The 20,629-nt window shown below is 46.8% G+C and overlaps 1 protein-coding gene across 2 annotated transcripts in view; it reads right to left on the reverse strand.

The window, feature by feature from the left end:
• The window catches only part of TMX4 (thioredoxin related transmembrane protein 4), a 754,579-nt gene that overhangs the window by 666,912 nt on the left and 67,038 nt on the right, over positions 1-20,629 (reverse strand). The window lies entirely within an intron of this gene.

A 20,629-nucleotide genomic window follows, 5' to 3' on the forward strand; every position in this document is an offset into this window, starting at 1 on the left:
CTGGCAACAAATGTAATATCTTCCTACATAATACCATGCCCGACTTGGGCGAAAGGGGAAACCTAGCCTATGTATATGATGCCTTAATCAAGAGCTCAACTGTGGAGGAACACATAGCTGAAATATGCTATGCTCTGACCCAGTTGCTGAAAGCCAGAGCAAAACTGTCTTTTCAGAAGGCACAGTGGTGTAAGACCCATGTGAACTTCTTAGGCCATGAAATCACACCTGAGGTTCTCCGTCCCCAGGCAAAAAAAAAGGTGGAAGCATTACTGAAATTAAAAGACCCTACGAGTCTCCCTGAACTAAGAAGCCTTCTTGGACTCACTAATTATAGTAGAAAGTTCATAGAGGACTATGCAGAGGTCACACAACCCTTGGTCCATTTATTAAATGCCGGAGTCAGGTGGGAGTGGGGTCCAGAGCAATCTGAGGCAGTAAAACAACTAAAGAGAAGTCTTTCCCAAGAACCTTGTTTGGCTTACCCCATAAAGAACAAGGAATTCTTCTTGGAGATGGGGTTATCAAATACTTGTTTAACAGCAGTATTATGCCAAAAGCACAACAAGGTTAACAAGATAATCTCATACGCAAGCCAGACGCTGTACTCTGTGGAGGAAAAATTGCATGATTGAGAAAAGGCACTCCTGGCAATGGTGTGGGCATTGAAGAATTACCACCCGTTCATCCAGGGGGAGCACATCATTATATAGGCTCCGTACCAGCCCTTGCAATATCTCCAAAGTGACCGAATCCGAACAGGGAACGGGAGTAATTCCAGAATTACTTCCTGGATTCTGTCCATGCAAGGCTTTCCTGTGGAGGTCAGATATGGCCAAAACAAGAAGAGTCCCCTAGCGTAAGGTTTGGCTAACTTGCATGACTGGGCTAAAGAAAACTGTTTCGAGGACGAAAGTCTAAGGACCAAAGACAATATGGAGGTGTACCTTACTCCTCCGCACAAAGTTTACGAGGAAGACACCTGCCGGGGGATACCCACAGTTTATGTGGATGGGTGCTCCTACCATGTTGATAATCACAAGGAAAAATAACTAGTGGCTGGCATTGAGAATGTCTGGGTGAATGATGCCCCAGAACCCTCGGCTGGGTACAAAATAGGTCTATGAAGTAGTCAGGTGGCAGAGTTGATGGCGCTACATCAAGCCATTCTCACTGCCGTGCAGCACCAACTCAAAAAACTGGTCATAAGCACTGATTTAGATTATGGGCCTCATCACGAGTTGGGCGGTAACGCCGGCGCTATTAGCGCTATTAGCACCGGATCACGGGTTTGGCGGAAGGGTTATTGCCCATTCCCCATTGGGCCCATTCGGGAATTCCTCATTCCCCATTGGGCCCAATGGGGAAAATTTGCGCTATTACCACTGGCGGATTTCCTGCCGGTGGTAATAGCGCCGAAAATCAGCAATTTTGCTACAGATTTCCCCCCAGCTCAAAGCTGGGGATAAATCCGCTAAGGCCATGATCTGGTGGACCCTTAAATGCGGCGGTAATAGTGCTACCGACGCATTTAAGGGTTACCGCCAGACTCGTGATGAGGTCCTATGTCAGGAATGGGTTTGTGGAGCACCTGATTAATTGACAAAATCGAGGCGTGCTGTGTGCGAATAACAAACAGCTCAAGCATGGGAAATTAATCCAAGAAATTGATGATCTGGTCACCTCTAATGAGATGACCATCTATTGGAAAAAGATCAGAGGTCACTCCAGAATAGAGGGGCCAGACAAAACTGGAAATGACTTGGCTGACCAGTTGGCCAAAACCGGAGCCAGCCATGTGGATCTCATAGAAACAGATTCCCTGTTGGGGGGAAATCCAGGTTGCTGCTGTCAACAGGTATATGATACATGATAGGTTATTTATATAGCGCCTATACACAATGTGTTTCAAAGCGCTTCAAGGCAAGGGAGGGAACAAGGGTAAAATACAATGACATTCTTACAGGCCATGAACAACAAGAATGTGAAATTAACTATCATACTCGGCCTGGCGACATTTCAGATATAGCAAGTGCAAAGACACAGATAGGAAGGAATGGGAAACATACAGGCGACTACCGTACTAGGCCTGATGACATTTCTGGTAGAGACAGAATTTAACAAAAGGAGAGACAGAAGGCAGAGGAACAAAACAAGCGACTATCGTACTAGGCCTGATGACATTTCAGATAGTGCTGGAAGGGGGACAACAAGTGTGGGAGAGGGGAAGGGAAGGGAAGTCCCAAAAACATGCCCAAAATGAACTCTCAACTGCCCAGTGGAGTAAAGAAACCCCAGATGCTGATTTGATTACGGCACAAAAAGAGGACCCAATTATTGGGAAATGTTATCAACATATTGAAGACCCCAAGAATTTCCCTCTGACAGAATCCGATTATATCGGGAAAGAGGATCTCCGGGTGTTTCGAATCCAAGATGTGTGTTGTTGGTACGGAGATCCATATCTGGATGTGTCCAGTGGGTGGTACCTTCCTCATACCGAAGCCTGATGTTATGTCACACCCATGACACAGCCACTGCCGGTCATAGGGGGTTTCATACAACTTTGGAAATCTTACGAGAGGTCGCATACAGGCCGCATATGCGGCAGGACTTTGACCAACACTTAAAGGGGTGTCTTGTGTATGCTCAGTTTCAGCCAAGTTCCCTCACACACCGAGCTCCCCTACAGAAAAGGGGAATGACACTCCCTTGGTCATTTCTGCAAGTCGATTTCATCGGGCCAGTGATTAGCTCCTCTAGAGGAAACAAGTACATGTTGACAGTGACATGCTTGTTTATGAAGTGGGTGGAATGTCTTCCGGCCCCAAATTGAAAGGCGGAAACAGCTACTGCCCTAATAATCAATCACATATTCTTGCATTCCGGCCTTCCCCAATGGACTGACTCGGACCGAGATAGTCATTTTACCATTGAGGTGATGACAAAGATGTGGGAGATACTAGGGGTATTGAGAAAACTCTACATTGCCTTCTGTCCAGCCTCGAGCGGGGGAGTAGAGAGGTATAATAAAACAATTGTGGGCATCTTGAAGAGGTTTGTGGTGAACTCTGGCCCTAGTTGGGACATCCGATTACCGCTCATCCTGATGGCAATCAGGTCTACACCATCTTCTGCGACAAAAATGTCACAATCAAGCTAATGGCTGGACGAAAAATGGTGCAGAGAAATGGGCACATATCAATCAGTTGAAAAGCTGTCATCCCAGACAGAACTTGCGAGTGATTGAAGAACCCAGTAAGGTTTGAGCCCAGGGACCATCTGAAGAATAAAGGTAAAGAATGGGAACCCAGATGGAGAAAATCACATATTTACAGGGAGTAAAACCACTTATGCTTATCTGGAAGGTACCAATAATATTTGTCGGTTTCCGAATTGTGTACATCACGTAAAATGTAAGGTGTTACTTGTTGTTTTGTTGTCAATTCACATGTCAATACCGGGGAAATTAGTACAGTATGAAATACTTAACCTCTCTTTTAATCTCAGCAGATTAAATAACTGTTTGCCTCTAAAGGCCAGAGGTGGAGCTACCAGAAAGGGAAGGGCCCAGGACCAAGACCCCAAATACGAAAAGAGTGGAGTGCAGACCAGAGTGCCACTCCCTCAGGACAGGGAAAAGAGTAGACGTGCTCCGACAGAGATCCCTGGAAGGAACCCAGGTAACAAGGAAATAGAACCCCCATTCTATCCTTGCTCTTCTCTCTGTCTCATTGGAATCAAATATCCAGGAGGGGGAGGGTGATTTATAAATGTCCATTGAAATATAAGGCCAGCACAGAAATGGTGATGTCAGACACGAGGCCTATTGAACCAAAAACAGGCCTAAATCACCAAGGAAAGAAAGTGGGCTGGAATCAAAAGTGTGAAGATATGAGAAATGCATTTCAGAAAGGAAAATAAAGACATGTGGCTGATAATACCATTTTACTCAATCCATGGGGAGCTGTACTTTTGCTTAAAGAGACAGCAGTGCATACATTATCTTCAATGTAATACCAGATGGTGCTCCCGGCAGCTAAAATGAAACCAAGATCATTGCATTTACAAGAAATAAAAGAATTTCATTTTCATTTTTCCCTCATCCAGATGACAGTTTGCAGGGAAAAATGCTCACTAGCCTTTCAAAGGTTGAACTTGGTTTTCTCATATAACTGCCCTATACATATGGACAATCCAGAAATGATACTCATGTATTTTGAAACTCAAATGAAAGAAACTTAGTACCTATGGATAAGGTGCAGGTGCTTTACAAGAAGTCATGTAAATTGCATTGAGTGGGAGTTTAAAAGGCCATTGTTTGCAGGGTACTTGAGCCGGTCAATTCTCCAAACATGAAACTTAACCTCCAAGACTGTTCCTCTGCGGCCCTGAAGAAAGGGGCCTGGCTGCCAGCAATCAATCAGGACCATTACTTAAAAATATAAAAAGAAATACACTGCTTAGATGTAAACCACAATAAAGACAGATAAGGTTCTTTCAGCAGAAGTGACCTTGAGGTCACAATTCCCATAAAATGTGCATTAGAGTTGCTATCAGGCCTTGAAGGGGGAGGCGAACATAAACATGAGCCAGGCTTTGGTTGTCACATGCTTAAGGTAACATGAAACTGAAAGCGAATAATGAAAAAAAGCTGCAGTTTAAGTGAATGGGCAAATACATATTATTGCATAAAAAGGGTATTGTATATGCCACAACGGTAATTCCAGATTATTAAAGGTTACAGTAACCCCCTTTGACCCATGCTAAAACGATTTTTGTGTGATAAACATAGCTAAGGTTATTGATGATAATTTGATTTGGGTCTTTGCTTGATTCCGAGAGATTTGAAAGTTGGTGTGGGGGTGAAGTGAATAAGTAACATGAAAACTATAAAGTGGCATATTTTTCACTGATACGGCTCCTGAGAAAATGAAGAAAAAACATATCTTTGCATAGGAAAGGTGTGCTAACTTAAGATTAGCATCATCTGATTTTCCTTAAAATGTAGTTCTGAAAAATATATTCATACATGTAAAGATTTAAAAAAATTAGGGTACATACCATGTTGATAGATTTTTAGAGTTTTAAACATGCCGAGCCCACTATCAAATTGGGATGACAAAGCTTTCTCCTCCCACAGATGTCCTGACTCACTTCCCCATCTCCTTGTCCTATTAGCACACAGGTGGGAGGTAGGTAGATAAAATCAACGAATCCCTTTAGCAGGAATTATGACAAGTTTGTGATGGCATTTGCCCTATAAGTAAACCAATTTGCATTAGAACTGGGTTAGCTTTTTGACTTATTCCAGGAGGCAACCTGCTGCTGAACTCTTGTAAGTAACATCCCAGCAGAGAGGCCTATATCTTGCAGTGGAGGCAGGAACCAGGAGGCAGAGAAGATGACTGGGACCCTTGGAGAATTAAAAGGAGACACTCCTTGACTGACACACTTGCTGTCCCAGTGGTGCCCTGCTGTTCCCCGATGCCCATTCTAAGGCCTCTCCTGTAAGTAAAACTATCCCCAAAGCCATAGATTGTGTAGGCCCTGCATATTATTCAAGCATTGTTTTAGTTATTTCCCCATAGCAAAATATCCTGTTTGTTTGTGTAGATCCTTAGCATATTTTATTAAAGTAAATCAATTAATTCCCCTATTGAAATCAACAAGCTCTTCCCAGTGTGTTTTGTGCCAGTATAGACATAAAGATCTGCCAAAAGAATGAATCCCCAAACCCTGTTTCCACGTGAGTGTGCAGGGTGCAAAACGAAATTCCCCATTGATCCCCTTCATTTTAAATCAGAAGTGTGAAGCCTGGTAGTGCCTTTGCATGTGCAGGGTGCAAAACGAAATTGCCCCCTTGTTCCCACTGCACTCTGACCAAAGCCACAAAGCCCTGCCTGTTCTGTTTAGGTGTGGCAAAACAAAATTCCCATTGCTTTTCTTTCCCTCATATTGCATCTGTGATTAGAATCCCCAAAACTATTTTCTCATTGTGTTCCCACTCTTTGCCACTGGCCTTCAATTGAGATGGTCAAGTCTGATAGAAGTTTGGAGGTTGGGGTTGCTGGGAGAAAAGTAGTGTAACCAAATCATCAATCACTGCGCATGTTGAATTGTTTTTTTCTTTATTGGTGGGTGATTTGAAATTACATTGTGACTGCATATCTCAGTATTATCTCTATGTTGATGCCTTTACGGAACCCATTTCTGTCCTTGTGTTGCCACAGCACTGGTGGCTGATGTTAGTCTATTTGTCAAATTTGTTTTAAATACATTAATAAATATATATATTCTGACTACACACGAGAGCCTTACCCAGATTCTTTAGCTCACTATCTTTCACAGAGGAGAAATATCCAAAACATATCAGTCTTTGTCCTGCCCCGGGGCAGTCCAGTACCGAAATGCTAGGCAATTCTCCTCTGAACAAGAGTACCAACAGTAACCCCAGACACGTGTTTCGGTCTGGTTGGACCTCATCTGTAGGGTGGAGCTGTGCCTCTTTAAGAATAGTGAGCAAGGGGTCCAAGTCTGGATTCCCCTAGTAACTTAGGGTTTGACCCAAAGTTACTTAAAATATTCAAAAACAAGGGGGGTCCTGGCAAGTCCTTCTGCCGGACATTAGTCCCTGTTACGAGAGCCTTGCCCAGATGCTTTAGCTCACTATATTTCACATAGGATAAATATCCAAAACATATCAGTCTTTGTCCATGTGTTTCGGTCTGGTTGAACCTCATCAGTAGGGTGGAGCTGTGCCTCTCTAAGAATAGTGAGCAAGGGGTCCAAGTCTGGATTCCCCTAGTAACTTAGGGTTTGATCCAAAGTTACTTAAAATATTCAAAAACAAGGGGGGTCCTGGCAAGTCCCTCTGCTGGACATCAGTCCCTGTTATGAGAGCCTTGCCCAGATGCTTTAGCTCACTATCTTTCACAGAGGAGAAATATCCAAAACATATCAGTCTTTGTTCACGTGTTTCGGTCTGGTTGGACCTCATCAGTAGGGTGGAGCTGTGCCTCTCTAAGAATAGTGAGCAAGGGGTCCACATCATTAACTGTTGAAAAGGAAGCAACCCCCATAACTTTAAAGACAATGCCAGACAAGCAGGTGCTGTCCAAAGCAAGAGGCAAATAAATACACCACGGACACGACATTGCATTAGTGCCAATTTACAAAATGAGAACGTGAACACAGCGCCCCCAGAACCACGAAAGGCCTTATTTGTGTGAGGTAACTGCATCAATAATTTGAGAAAATAGACAAAATTAAATTCGAACAGCAGTGTCTCAGCTTTGCGGTTCATCAAAGGACCTGATGTACTGGTTTGTGGCTCATGTTGAGACGGGAGTAGCATAGCATGCAGGTGCAGGACTGGGAAAACAGAGAGGCCCAATTAATTTGTTCAGGGGGTTTGCAACATATCTGTCCATACTATTGTTTCCCACATCCTCATTGGTCAGATCTTTGTGGGACACAAATGCTCAAAGTTATCTAAGAAGTTTATTGGTCCAATTAGTACAGACCGTCTTTGTCAGGAGTACCTTTTATGTGAACGCCAAAAAGATCATGGTCCAAACATAAATAAGGTCATGGTCTGTGGGTGGGGATCCTTTGGGGTGGTAAGGGAGAATTGTCCAATCAGTATGCATGAAGTATAGTGTTCTACAGGGGTTTTTTATAATGCATAGCCAATGATATTCTTAGGTTTTGATTTACTGCAACACCTTTTGAATATGCAACATTTATGATGTGCAGCTATTAATGGATTGGTCCTCAATGTGCACATTGAGATGGTGTTCAGTTGTTATACTATGTGCTCTCTCCTTGCTATTCTAGAAATAAAGTAGTGTTCTTTCTGCAGTTTGTGTAATCCATTTTTTAGCAGTTTTTGTCTCCTAATTTTGGGTCATTTGGGGACAGCTCAACCTTACAATACTTTCATACAGCGTCACAAAATGGACTGACTGTGCAATGCTCAACTTAGACGTCACACTCATCCAAACAGCATAAGCTGAACCTAGGCAATACACTATCCATGGTTCCATGTGTTAATATCCCCGCAAAAATATCGCCATACAAAAATATCGCCATATTTTTGCAGCGATATTAAGGCATGGAACCTATAGGGGAGACCCCTGCAACCCCTGCATTATTTTTAAAGAAAAGGGGGACAAACCCGCAACTCCCGCTCCCAAAAACCCCTGATTATCCCCCCCAAAAAATATCGACTTTGGCCGTTATAGACGACCATATATACGGCGATAATATTTTTGGTGGGGATAATATGTAGAGATACCCTATCCATACCAACCATACACACAAAAATGTATTCCTAATACCTGCTGTGGAAAGAGTATTTTTTGGCGGTCACTTTCACACATTTTTATTTTGCGCCTACTGGTTTTAATACAATTCTGCCTAAGATTTTGAAGAGGGTTTGAAGGATTTGCAAAAGTATCTAATGTTCAAATCATCATTTATCAAACAAGTGGTGTCTAGTGTCTGTTTTTAAGCAAAAGCATCGGTGTTTTTACATTTTGAATGCAATTTTGCATGTGTTTTCTGAAAGGGTTGTGAATGTTTTCTGAGTGCATAAATCTCAATTTTTCTTGCTGCTGCTGAAGGTGCTTTGTCTGTGAGTCTGTTTCGTAGCAAACTCGCTAGTGTTTTCACGGGTTTTAAATCAATCATATTGTCCATATGAAGGACTTGTGAAGAGTTATCCAGTGTATCTACTGCGCAAATTATAATTTCCCTTGCTGCTGTATATTTTGATGCAAATACATTTTGGTTTCAAACCCGCTTTTCTACTCTTTGAACCTAATGACTTCTCTGCATCGCCTATATACTTGGAAATGCAACTACACAAAGCATTCATTTCCCAATATTTCAGTACAATTTACAGCACCGATCCCCCCACCGTCCACGCATTTACTTCCCACCAGGCCCACTACACATATGAACACAACTACAATGCCCATTGGCTGCACACTTCACTATTGTATTATTTCCAATACGTGATTTCCCTGACAATCCAACCATTGTGTTGCCCGAGAACAGTGCTGTATGAAATTCAGTTTGTTCAGTAAACTGACATGTTTCCCCAAAGTGTTCTGACTTTACCCTACTACATCATATTACCTTAAGTGGGCAACTGAAGCACAGGGAGGTTGGTGGAAATGGCTGATATGTACGAATGTTAATACTACAGAAGCCCAGCGAGCGCTTATGCAGGAACAAGGCTCCACAATGGCAATAGATGTGCTTGCATGGCTTCAATGACTGCTTGGAAACTCGGGGCTGTATTCTAAACAGGGAGCCTACGCATTAAAGGCCACCCTTATAGGAGAGTGTCTCCAACTGTGCGCAGTTATAACTATTATAGGCATGACTATTTCTGGTCATTCATGGCTGAAGGGGCAGTACGTGCTTATCTTTTAGTACGCTGCTGCTTACCTTGTGCTGTGTCCTGAGTGGTTCTCTCAGTGCTCCTCAGCTTCAGCACTGAGCCTTTTTGTTGTATAAAGTAATAAGAGCTAGCCGATCATTACATTATGAGGTGGCACTCAAGTAACACACTCAGCTGCCTGTACATGAACCGTGAGATATTTTATTAAATACCCTCTGTGCATACTCATTTTATTTTGGTATCACTGTCCATATATTGCTTGAATGCTTCCCTACTGGTTCATATATCCGCAAACAGTGTCAGCCCATGCTACTTTAAGATGGCAAAGGGGGTATCCAATCATTCTTGGTGCCTGTTTTACATTTAATTCCAGATCACTGTTACTCTAGAAGTTGTGTGGGTGGAGTATAAGGTTAGGAAGTCATCACTCACCAGTGCACTATTGCTGATCAATAGCATGTCCTTACAATTCCTCTTGCTCATTCAACGCATAACGGTCCTTACTGCTTCATGTTTTATGAGTTGGTTGTAACATGTTATGTTGACCCTACTACTTCAACACGGTCATCAGTTTGCACAGAGATATCATAATTTGAGTTTTATTTTTAAAAATGTTTTTTTTTATTATTGGTTATTTATAACGCGCTTAATACCCAGAGGTTTCTAAGCCGGATCGAACCTGTGTTGCTGCGTGCTGTCTTGCTTCCATGGCGAGTACGTTGCCCTTGGGCTATCCTCCCGAGCCTTTAAAATTCACAGTAGATTTCTAACAAAGCCTTTACATTTGTTGGATGACCTTCATCAACATTACCAAATCCTGCTGGGAAGACACTTCCATGGAAATGTCATTCAGAAGGGATATGGCGCAGGTTAGTTCATACTCTGGTTGCTTGAAGACCTTTATGCACACGCCTCTTGTGATTACAGACCCCAATGTGTTAATGCCAGCTGTGTGTTTTGGACCCCTGCCAACCACCCGTTACAGAATGCAAGCACAGAGATGACCTTGTTTACCTTGCATATGATCATTGTCACATGAAAGCAAGGAAGGATATAAAAGGAGAAGAAACAATCATATGACTAAAAGCAAACCTTGAGGGAGTGTATGTTTAAAAGAAAAGAAAGGGCCTGTTACGTAACACCAACTAAACCTGAACTAGGCTGAGGGAAAAACAGCCTAAGAAATCAGCAACAGTGCTTGGTAGGGTGATGTTAATGCAGAATACTAAATATGGCTAGGGCATAGGGGGGTTCGTTGTAGGTGCAGGAGGATAAAGGCACAGGTGGAGGAGGAAGCAAAACACCAATCTATCACTGTTCTGCATGGGGTGCTCTCTGGTGTACCTTTAGTCTGAGCTGCCTGTGTGACCAGCAACGCCTTACATCTCTCCAGATTTCATTCCTAGCCATTCTGGAAGTATACAGGTGATTGTTATCTTCGCTGAAAGGTCTAGGAATGTTAAGGGTAATGCGTATTCTGGGACATCCAATGCAGTTTAGAAACAGATATTATACAAGATTTCCGTTTGTTAAACAATGTGGGGTGCACATACGTAGGGTCTTTGAGGCATTACCTGCTCACTGTCCAATGTTCACAGGCAAGAGTGATTGAGATCTGTGAAACACTCATAGAACTTGAGACAAAAGCCTAAGGGGCACTTGTGATGCTGGAAATGCATCAGAGGGACAGGGCCTCTGAATCGTTGTCCTTTACTGCTTTTTATCGTATGTTCTGTCATGTTTTCTGCCCAGGAGTCCATGTGGGACTCCTGGCAGTGCAGCTCTCTCTTTTGGTTTGGTGAACAGACCCATGGGATACCCTTATGGCACCCATGGGTAGGGGTACAACCCTGTGCCCCTAATGTATGTTTTTGGGCACCTGTGGGTGGCCCACAGAGCAGGGTATGGGCTGGTGGCAGCTCCATGCTGAATTTGACAGGTGCTCTGGGTGTCCTCCATTTTGGGATACCCAGGCCCTGCCATTGGGATCAGTTGATTCCTGATAGGAAACAAGATGGCCCCTGTGGCCTCTTGCTTTCTATTGCCTGTTACCTTGTTTTCCCAAAGTCCTGGGAAGCCCTGACTCTGTCCCTTCCCCCTGACTGGCTGTGGGGTGGAAGTTGCATATATGGTGTTGTTGTGAAGGCCCAGCTAGACTGACTGGAGCCTTCCCAGTGACTGTATGTTGTGGGTACCTCCTGTGGGTGGGACCTGGGTGAATGGAGTGTGTGACCAATATACACTCCTTGTTGTGGTTGTCTGGTTTCTGGCATGAGAGACAAAGACTGAGACAGCCCTGCCCGAAACTGGCCTGAATGCAGTGTGTAATGTTGAATGGCTGGGTACTTGTCCCAATCCACATTCCTTGTTGTGAGTGTCTGACAGGGAGGAGTATGGCCTGAATGCACTGTGTGCCTGATTGGCTGACTGACTGCATGAATGCCCTCCTGTATGATTGGCTGCTGAGTGTGTGCCAGCAGTATGGATGAGAGACAGAATAGTATATCTGGGGACCTCTCACCACTGGTAATTGTTCAGAAGCGTTCAGAAGCGTTCAGAAGCTGAGTCTCCACTCTAAGAGTAACTGGAACTGCTGATCCTCGACGTACAGCTGGAAGAAGAAGACTTGCTGTTGCATTTGCTTCGACCGATCCGAAGGCTGCCAAAATTGTCGAAGACTGACCCGAGAGAGGACCTGGTAAGGGGCCCTCTTCCCGTGTTTTGAGGGACCATCGAGCACCGCTCCATCTTCGCCGAAGCGCCCTGGAAGTCAGACCCTCGAAAGGCTGCCGACCAGAGACTCTGCCTTGCAGGACGCCGACGCTCCGTCGTCGACAAGCCCCGCTCGGATTGAAGCTGCCGCCTCATCGACGCCATTCTACCCTGTTTGTTGTCGGACGTTCGACGCCCCGTGTCTCCCGCTTGAAAGGGAAGGCATTCAAGAAGGGCCGTCGATTCCCCGATGCCAAACGCCGAGTTCCTCGACGCTTCTCGACGCCTCTCGACGATCCGTGACTCCCGCTTGAAAGGGGGTCGCTCAAGAAGGATCTGTCGACGCCTCTTCGAAGAACTCGACTCCACCAGGTACATTGGGGGGGTAAAAACATTATAGGAGGGAATAAGACTTGCAGAACAATATATGGACTGGGCTTGTGCTATATCTTTATTTTACAGGTTCCCCAGGTGGGGGGATCTCCACACAGAACTGTGCCTAGTGGTAGGGGCCAGTATTCTGCCTATTGCTCAACCATCTTATTTTCTCTCCTCTCTCTATTGCTGGTTTCACTCTATTGATCTGTGCGGCATTGTTACAGTATTGTTGATGCACTTTAATGAGATCTAATACAAAGGGTGGTACCACTTTAGAATTGTATATATTTGCCATTGTTGATTTTCGTAAGTACAAAGTGAGTTATTATGATAAGTGTACATAACCTTGAATATTGATTATATAAAGAATGTGTTCTAACCAATACAGTGTGTGGACATTCCTTTGTGGGGGCTTGGGGACTACACTGTACTTAAGAACCAGCCTGCATCACCTCCTGAGAAGCTAGGCCTTGATTGCTCGTCCATTGCTACCGTAATAGAGAATCTTGGCTGGGGTCTTCTGTGCCTCTCTTCTACCATATAGAGAGCAGAAGTACAGACACCCCCCACCGGTCCTTTACACTGGTGGCAGCGGTGGGATGCTTATGGTTTTAAGAATCGATGTATAACCGTGCCACTTACAAAAGATATCTGCACTTTATTAAATTAAGGTTTAGTTGTGTACAAGATAACTGCATTACAAACAATGGAGTCTATTGCAAATGGCAAATTGACTCGGATGAGCTTGGAGGCTCTCCAGAGTGCTTGTGAAGCCAGGGAGTTAGACTTTGTGGATAAGTCTAGGGCTGAGCTGATAGCTGCCCTGGTGGACTACCAGACTGATGGTGAAACTCTTGATGAGGGGGGGAATGCAACCAATGAGGACTCTACCCCTGGGGTTTCTGTTGAATCTGTTTCTGGGAATGCCGCCATTCCTGCTGCCTCTGTTCCAAACCCCAGCAATTCCTTGGAGCTTGAGTTATTAAGGATGAAATTGGCCTTTGAATACCGCAAGTTGGAAATAGATGCTGAACTTAAGAAAGAGGAGTTGGCTCAACAAGTGGAGCTCAAGAATAGGGATCTTGAACTCAGAAATAAGGACCTTGAACTCAAGAGCCAGGACACTGAATGTCAGAGAATCCAGCTAGAGAAAGCTAGAGTGGAGACTTCAGCTAAAACCAGTGAGAGTGTCAGGTCCCCAGCCACCAAGTTTATGAAAGATTTGGTTGGTGTATTTGTGGAGGGTTCAGATATCCTCCAATGGATTGAAGCGTTTGAAATGACTTGTGCGATTCATGATGTTGATAAAAGAGATTGGGCTAAGTGTTTGTTAAGCAGAGTGCCTCAAATGGGATATGACTGTATTCTGAAGCTGAGTGCGGAAGAAAGGGGTCAGTATGAGTGTATGAAGTCTGCTTTGATTGCCAAGTTTGGCAAGACACCTACCCAATACCTTAGAAGGTTCAGGGATTTTAAGAAAAGAGAGAATGTGTCTTGGGTTGACTGGGTGAGTGCTGCACACATGAACATGATGGGGTGGATCGATGGATACAAGGTTAAGACTTTTGTTGAATTGTCCCACCTCTTGTTTTTTGAGCATTTTTCTGAAGCCTGTTCACCAGAGCTGCGTCAGTATGTGGCTGACCAGAACATTTTGGACCCCTTTAAGCTGGCTAGGTTGGCTGACAAGTGGGTCTCCCACCGGGTGTCCCCTAAGGACTCCAGTGGGAAGGACAAGGACAAAGAAAAGGGGGCCTCTCAGAAAGCTGAGGAGTCCCACAAGCAGTCACAGTCGGGTAAACCTAAACCTTCCTCTCCCAAGACCCAAAAATCTAGTGGGGATAAGTCATCTGTGGGTGGGAATAAGAGTAGTGGTCCACCTGCTGCAAAGCAGGCTCCCAGTGGTTCCAGTACCGTACCCCGCACTCCTGGCGCTTGTTGGGACTGTGGGGCTTGTTGGGACTGTGGGGCTCTGGATCACAAAAGGGGTGACTCCCGGTGTAAAGGTAAGGCACTTGGAGTACAGGCTGTCAGCCTGACCTACCCTTACCCCGTGTCTGAGGTGGAGGCCACTGTCCTCCCCTCCTCTACCGGGATGACATTTGGTACTCCGGTAGAGATTTCCTTAGTGTCCCTTGGGGCCTGGGACCAGTATGCAGAAGTACTGGCGACTATCCCACAGAACACCCGTAGGTTTTTGAGAAGTGTCCTCTTGAATGGCCAGCCTTCTACTGGTTTGAGAGACACTGGGGCAAGCATGACAGTGGTGGACAGGACCCTGCTCAAGCCAGAGGACTATGTAGGTGCTCCTCTGAGAACCACCAGGTTAGCTGGTGGGCCTTCCCAAAGTATCACCTGTAGCCTTAGTCACACTCATGATTGGAGACAAGACAGCAAAGCTTCCTGTCCTGGTTCAGGACAATGTCCCTGCTAACATTCTGTTAGGAAATGATCTAGTAGAGTTGGGATTGATCTCGGATGGTCTTCCCATGACTGCTGCTGCAGTCACTAGGTCACAGGTGACACCGGGTCTGGCTGTGGGTCAGGTACCCGAGCCAAAGGCGAGGCCGAAGGCAAGAAGAAGGAAGACCAAGAAGGCCACCTCTGTGGAGGGAACACCTTCTCTTCCTGCTGTTCCGACAGCACACATTGGGATCCATGCTCCGGACGGGCTGGGTCCAGTGGAAAACCCAAACTCAACTCCTGTGGGGGAAGAGACAGAAGACTCTCCTGTGGGAGAGGTTCTCAACCCGGAGGATCATCCCGACCTTCAATGCTTGTTAGCTGAAGGGGGACCCTCCCGGGCAGACTTCTGTAAGGGACAGAGAGAGTGCCACTCTCTCGAGGGACTGAGGAAACAGGCCCTGTCCCAGGCACAAGGAGAAGTGCCTAGGACATTCCGGATTTATTGGGAGGGTGAGCTCCTTGGTAGTGAGCCCACTAAGCCTGAACCTGGTACCCTAAAGAGGTTGGTGGTACCCCAGGTTTACAGGCCCTTCCTATTTCAGTTGGCGCATGAGGTGCCCTTGGCTGGTCATCTTGGGACCAAGAAGACTAAGCAGAGGCTCTCTGCCCATTTCTACTAGCCACGGATGGGAGTAGAGGTGGAGTCCCACTGCAGGACCTGCCCAACTTGTCAGTTGTCTGGCAAGACTGGAGGCAGTGTCATTGCCCCACTTCAGCCATTGCCAGTGGTTGGCACACCATTTGAGAGGGTGGGCATTGACATCGTCGGTCCCCTTGACCCTCCCACTTCCGGTGGACATCGGTTCATCCTGGTCTGGTAGATCATGCCACCAGGTACCCTGAGGCAATACCCCTTCGGACTGTTACTGCCAAGGTGGTTGCCAGAGCTCTCCTGGGCATTTTCACCCGTGTTGGATTCCCCAAGGAGGTTGTCTCTGACAGAGGATCCAACTTCATGTCTAGTTACATGAAAACCATGTGGAAAGAGTGCGGGGTAACCTACAAGTTCTCCACCTCTTACCACCCCCAGACCAATGGTCTGGTTGAGAGATTTAATGCAACTCTCAAGGGCATGCTAGGGGCTTTGGAAGAACCCCTAAGGAGGAAATGGGATCTCCTCCTGCCATGCCTACTGTTTGCTTACAGAGAGGTACCTCAAGAGGGTGTTGGTTTCAGCCCCTTTGAGTTACTCTTTGGACATCCCGTGAGGGGGCCCCTTGCCTTGATCAGAGAAGGCTTGGAAGCCCCCCCTCCAGGTCCCGCCAAGCAAGTGGGGGACTATGTGTTAGGCCTCAGACGGAGGATGACACAGATGATGGGTCAGGCAACAGCAAATCTCAAGGCCAGCCAGGAATTGAATAAGTACTGGCATGACCTTAAAGCCTCGCAAGTGGATTGGACTCCGGGACAGGAAATCCTTGTGATGGAGCCTACCAAGCCTAGAGCTTTGGCAGACAAGTGGACTAAACCCTTCCGGAATCATCTCTAAGATGGGCAAAGTCAATTATCTGGTTGACATGGGAGCCTCTGGGGTAGCCCCTCAGATATTCCACGTCAACAGGCTCAAGCCTTTCCACCGGCGAGCAGAAGTCTCATGTCTCTTGCTAGCTTCAGGGCAAGAAGAGGATGAGAGTGAGCCCCTTCCTGATTTGCTGCATAGCAACCCTCAGGATGGCTCAGTGGAGGGAGTACATCTCTCTCCGGATTTGACAACAGAGCAACAGAGGGCCTGCAGGGCTTTGCTCCAACAGTATGCCTCTCTGTTTTCACCGAAGCCAGGCCTTACACCGTGGTGTAGGCATGAAATTGACACTGGTGACAGTGTGCCTGTCAAAAGCAGGTGCTACCGTATGTCAGATACCGTCAAGAACCACATCCAGGCTGAGGTCGCCAAGATGTTGGATCTGGGTGTTACTGAACCCTCAACCAGTCCCTGGTCCAGTCCAGTGGTCCTTGTCCCCAAGGCATGTTCCCCGGCGGGTACCAAGGATTGGAGGTTCTGTGTGGACAGGAGTCAATGCCGTCACCAAAACTGACGCGCACCCATTGCCCAGGGCTGATGAGCTCGTGGACACCATAGGTGCTGCCAAATTTGTGAGCACCTTTGACCTTACCTCAAGCTATTGGCAAATAGCTCTGACGGACCATGCCAAGGAAAAAACGGCCTTCTCAACACCTGAGGGACTATACCAGTTTAGGGTCATGCCTTTTGGGTTGAAGAATGCCCCTGCCACCTTCCAGAGATTGGTCAACCATGCGCTCAGTGGGCTGGAAGCCTTTTGTGTGGCTTACTTAGACGACATTGCCGTCTACAGTTCCACCTGGGAAGAGCATTTGACACATCTGGATAAGGTGTTGCAGGCCTTGAAAAGGGCTAACCTCACTATCAAGGCCACCAAGTGCCAGAAAGCTCAGGGGAAAGTTACCTATCTTGGTCATGAGGTAGGAGGGGGTCAAATCCAACCTCTCTCCAGTAAAGTACAGGATGTACAGAACTGGGAGACTCCCACTACTCAAACCCAGGTGAGAGCCTTTTTGGGCCTCACTGGGTACTATCGCAATTTCATGGCAGACTATGGAACCATAGCTGCACCCCTGACAGCTCTAACTTCACCCAAACAGCCTAGGAAGGTTAATTGGACTGAAGACTGTCAGAGGGCCTTTGATGGCTTGAAAGAAAGTCTGTGTAGGGCACCTGTGTTGTGTGCGCCTGACTACAGCCGACCCTTTATCGTCCAGACGGATGCCTGCGACACCGGAATTGGAGCTGTCTTGTCCCAGTTAGATGACAAAAAGAGAGAACATCCTATCATATTCATAAGTAGACAACTAAAGGGTAGAGAACTTAGGTGGGCTACTGTTGAAAAGGAGTGTTTTAGCATAGTTTGGTCCCTTAGGCGTTTTAGGCCCTACCTTACGGGGTCTACCGTCAAGGTCCAAACAGATCATAAGCCCCTGAAGTGGCTTATGCAGATGAAGGGTGAGAATCCGAAATTGCTCAGGTGGTCCATTAGCCTGCAAGGGCTAGACTTCACCATAGAGCACAGACCAGGGAAGAGTCACGATAATGCAGATGGCCTTTCCAGAAGGTATGTTGACCGTCTGGATGAGGGTGTCTATCCTGTGGGAGATTAGACACCCTCCACCTCAGTCTGGGGGGGGCGACTGTGATGCTGGAAATGCATCAGAGGGCCAGGGCCTCTGAATCCTTGTCCTTTACTGCTTTATATTGTATGTTCTGTCATGTTTTCTGCCCAGGAGTCCATGTGGGACTCCTGGCAGTGCAGCTCTCTCTTTTGGTTTGGTGAACAGACCCATGGGATACCCTTATGGCACCCATGGGTAGGGGTACAACCCTGTGCCCCTAATGTATGTTTTTGGGCACCTGTGGGTGGCCCACAGAGCAGGGTATGGGCTGGTGGCAGCTCCATGCTGAATTTGACAGGTGCTCTGGTGTCCTCCATTTTGGGATACCCAGGCCCTGCCATTGGGATCAGTTGATTCCTGATAGGAAACAAGATGGCCCCTGTGGCCTCTTGCTTTCTATTGCCTGTTACCTTGTTTTCCCAAAGTCCTGGGAAGCCCTGACTCTGTCCCTTCCCCCTGACTGGCTGTGGGGTGGAAGTTGCATATATGGTGTTGTTGTGAAGGCCCAGCTAGACTGACTGGAGCCTTCCCAGTGACTGTATGTTGTGGGTACCTCCTGTGGGTGGGACCTGGGTGAATGGAGTGTGTGACCAATATACACTCCTTGTTGTGGTTGTCTGGTTTCTGGCATGAGAGACAAAGACTGAGACAGCCCTGCCCGAAACTGGCCTGAATGCAGTGTGTAGTGTTGAATGGCTGGGTACTTGTCCCAATCCACATTCCTTGTTGTGAGTGTCTGACAGGGAGGAGTATGGCCTGAATGCACTGTGTGCCTGATTGGCTGACTGACTGCATGAATGCCCTCCTGTATGATTGGCTGCTGAGTGTGTGCCAGCAGTATGGATGAGAGACAGAATAGTATATCTCGGGACCTCTCACCACTGTTAATTATTCAGAAGCGTTCAGAAGCGTTCAGAAGCTGAGTCTCCACTCTAAGAGTAACTGGAACTGCTGATCCTCGACGTCCAGCTGGAAGAAGAAGACTTGCTGTTGCATTTGCTTCGACCGATCCGAAGGCTGCCGAAATCGTCGAAGACTGACCCGAGAGAGGACCTGGTAAGGCGCCCTCTTCCCGTGCTCCGAGGGACCATCGAGCACCGCTCCATCTTCGCCGAAGCGCCCTGGAAGTCAGACCCTCGAAAGGCTGCCGACCCGAGACGGGACCGCCGAGGAGATCGAAGTGAAGCACCCGGACATCGCCGCCGTCGAAGTCCACTGCCGTCGACCAGGGTTCGCAGGATTGTGTAACCGCTGGAGGCCCGTCGAAGTTGTGTTGCCCAGCTGTGGGGACCACTTGACGCCGTGCCGCCGACGACCGGAGCCGTCCGCTCCTTGCCTAAGAACATTTGAATCGAAGGACTCCCTCGTCCGCACCGTCGACCGCTTTATCCTGCCGGAGAAAGTCGAGGACGACCAACGCGCCGAGGAGAAACCTGCCGGTGGGTTTCCCGCCACCCGAAGACCACAAAGACTCGAACGACTCGACGCCCTTGCTGGGCCTCCATCTCCACAATCTTTGCGGTCCAGAACAATTGTCATCGAGGTGCCCCGCACGCCTCTGCCTTGCAGGACGCCGACGCTCCGTCGTCCACGAGCCCCGCTCGGATCGAAGCTGCCGCCACATCGACACCGTTCTACCCTGTTTGTTGTCAGACGTTCGACGCCCCGTGTCTCCCGCTTGAAAGGGAAGGCATTCAAGAAGGGCCGTCGATTCCCCGACGCCGAACGCCGAGTTCCTCGACGCTTCTCGACGATCTGTGACTCCCGCTTGAAAGGGGGTCGCTCAAGAAGGATCTGTCGACGCCTCTTCGAAGAACTCGACTCCACCAAGTACATTGGGGGGGTAAAAACATTATAGGAGGGAATAAGACTTGCAGAACAATATATGGACTGGGCTTGTGCTATATCTTTATTTTACAGGTTGCCCAGGTGGGGGGATCTCCACACAGAACTGTGCCTAGTGGTAGGGGCCAGTATTCTGCCTATTGCTCAACCATCTTATTTTCTCTCCTCTCTCTATTGCTGGTTTCACTCTATTGATCTGTGTGGCATTGTTACAGTATTGTTGATGCACTTTAATGAGATCTAATACAAAGGGTGGTACCACTTTAGAATTGTATATATTTGCCATTGTTGATTTTCCTAAGTACAAAGTGAGTTATTATGATAAGTGTACATAACCTTGAATATTGATTATATAAAGACTGTGTTCTAACCAATACAGTGTGTGGACATTCCTTTGTGGAGGCTTGGGGATTACACTGTACTTAAGAACCAGCCTGCATCACCTCCTGAGAAGCTCGGCCTTGATTGCTCGTCCATTGCTACCGTAATAGAGAATCTTGGCTGGGGTCTTCTGTGCCTCTCTTCTACCATATAGAGAGCAGAAGTACAGACACCCCCCACAGCACTTTACAGCACTTTCTATAGGGGTATCGTCCAGATTCCTGATTCTGAAATCTATCCATTACCCACCAGGTAATTATTTTACTCGCTAAGAACTGCACCATTAAG

This window comes from Ambystoma mexicanum, chromosome 4q, assembly GCF_040938575.1.
Source record: "Ambystoma mexicanum isolate Mex_15411 chromosome 4q, UKY_AmexF1_1, whole genome shotgun sequence".
NCBI classification, from domain to species: Eukaryota; Metazoa; Chordata; class Amphibia; order Caudata; family Ambystomatidae; genus Ambystoma; species Ambystoma mexicanum.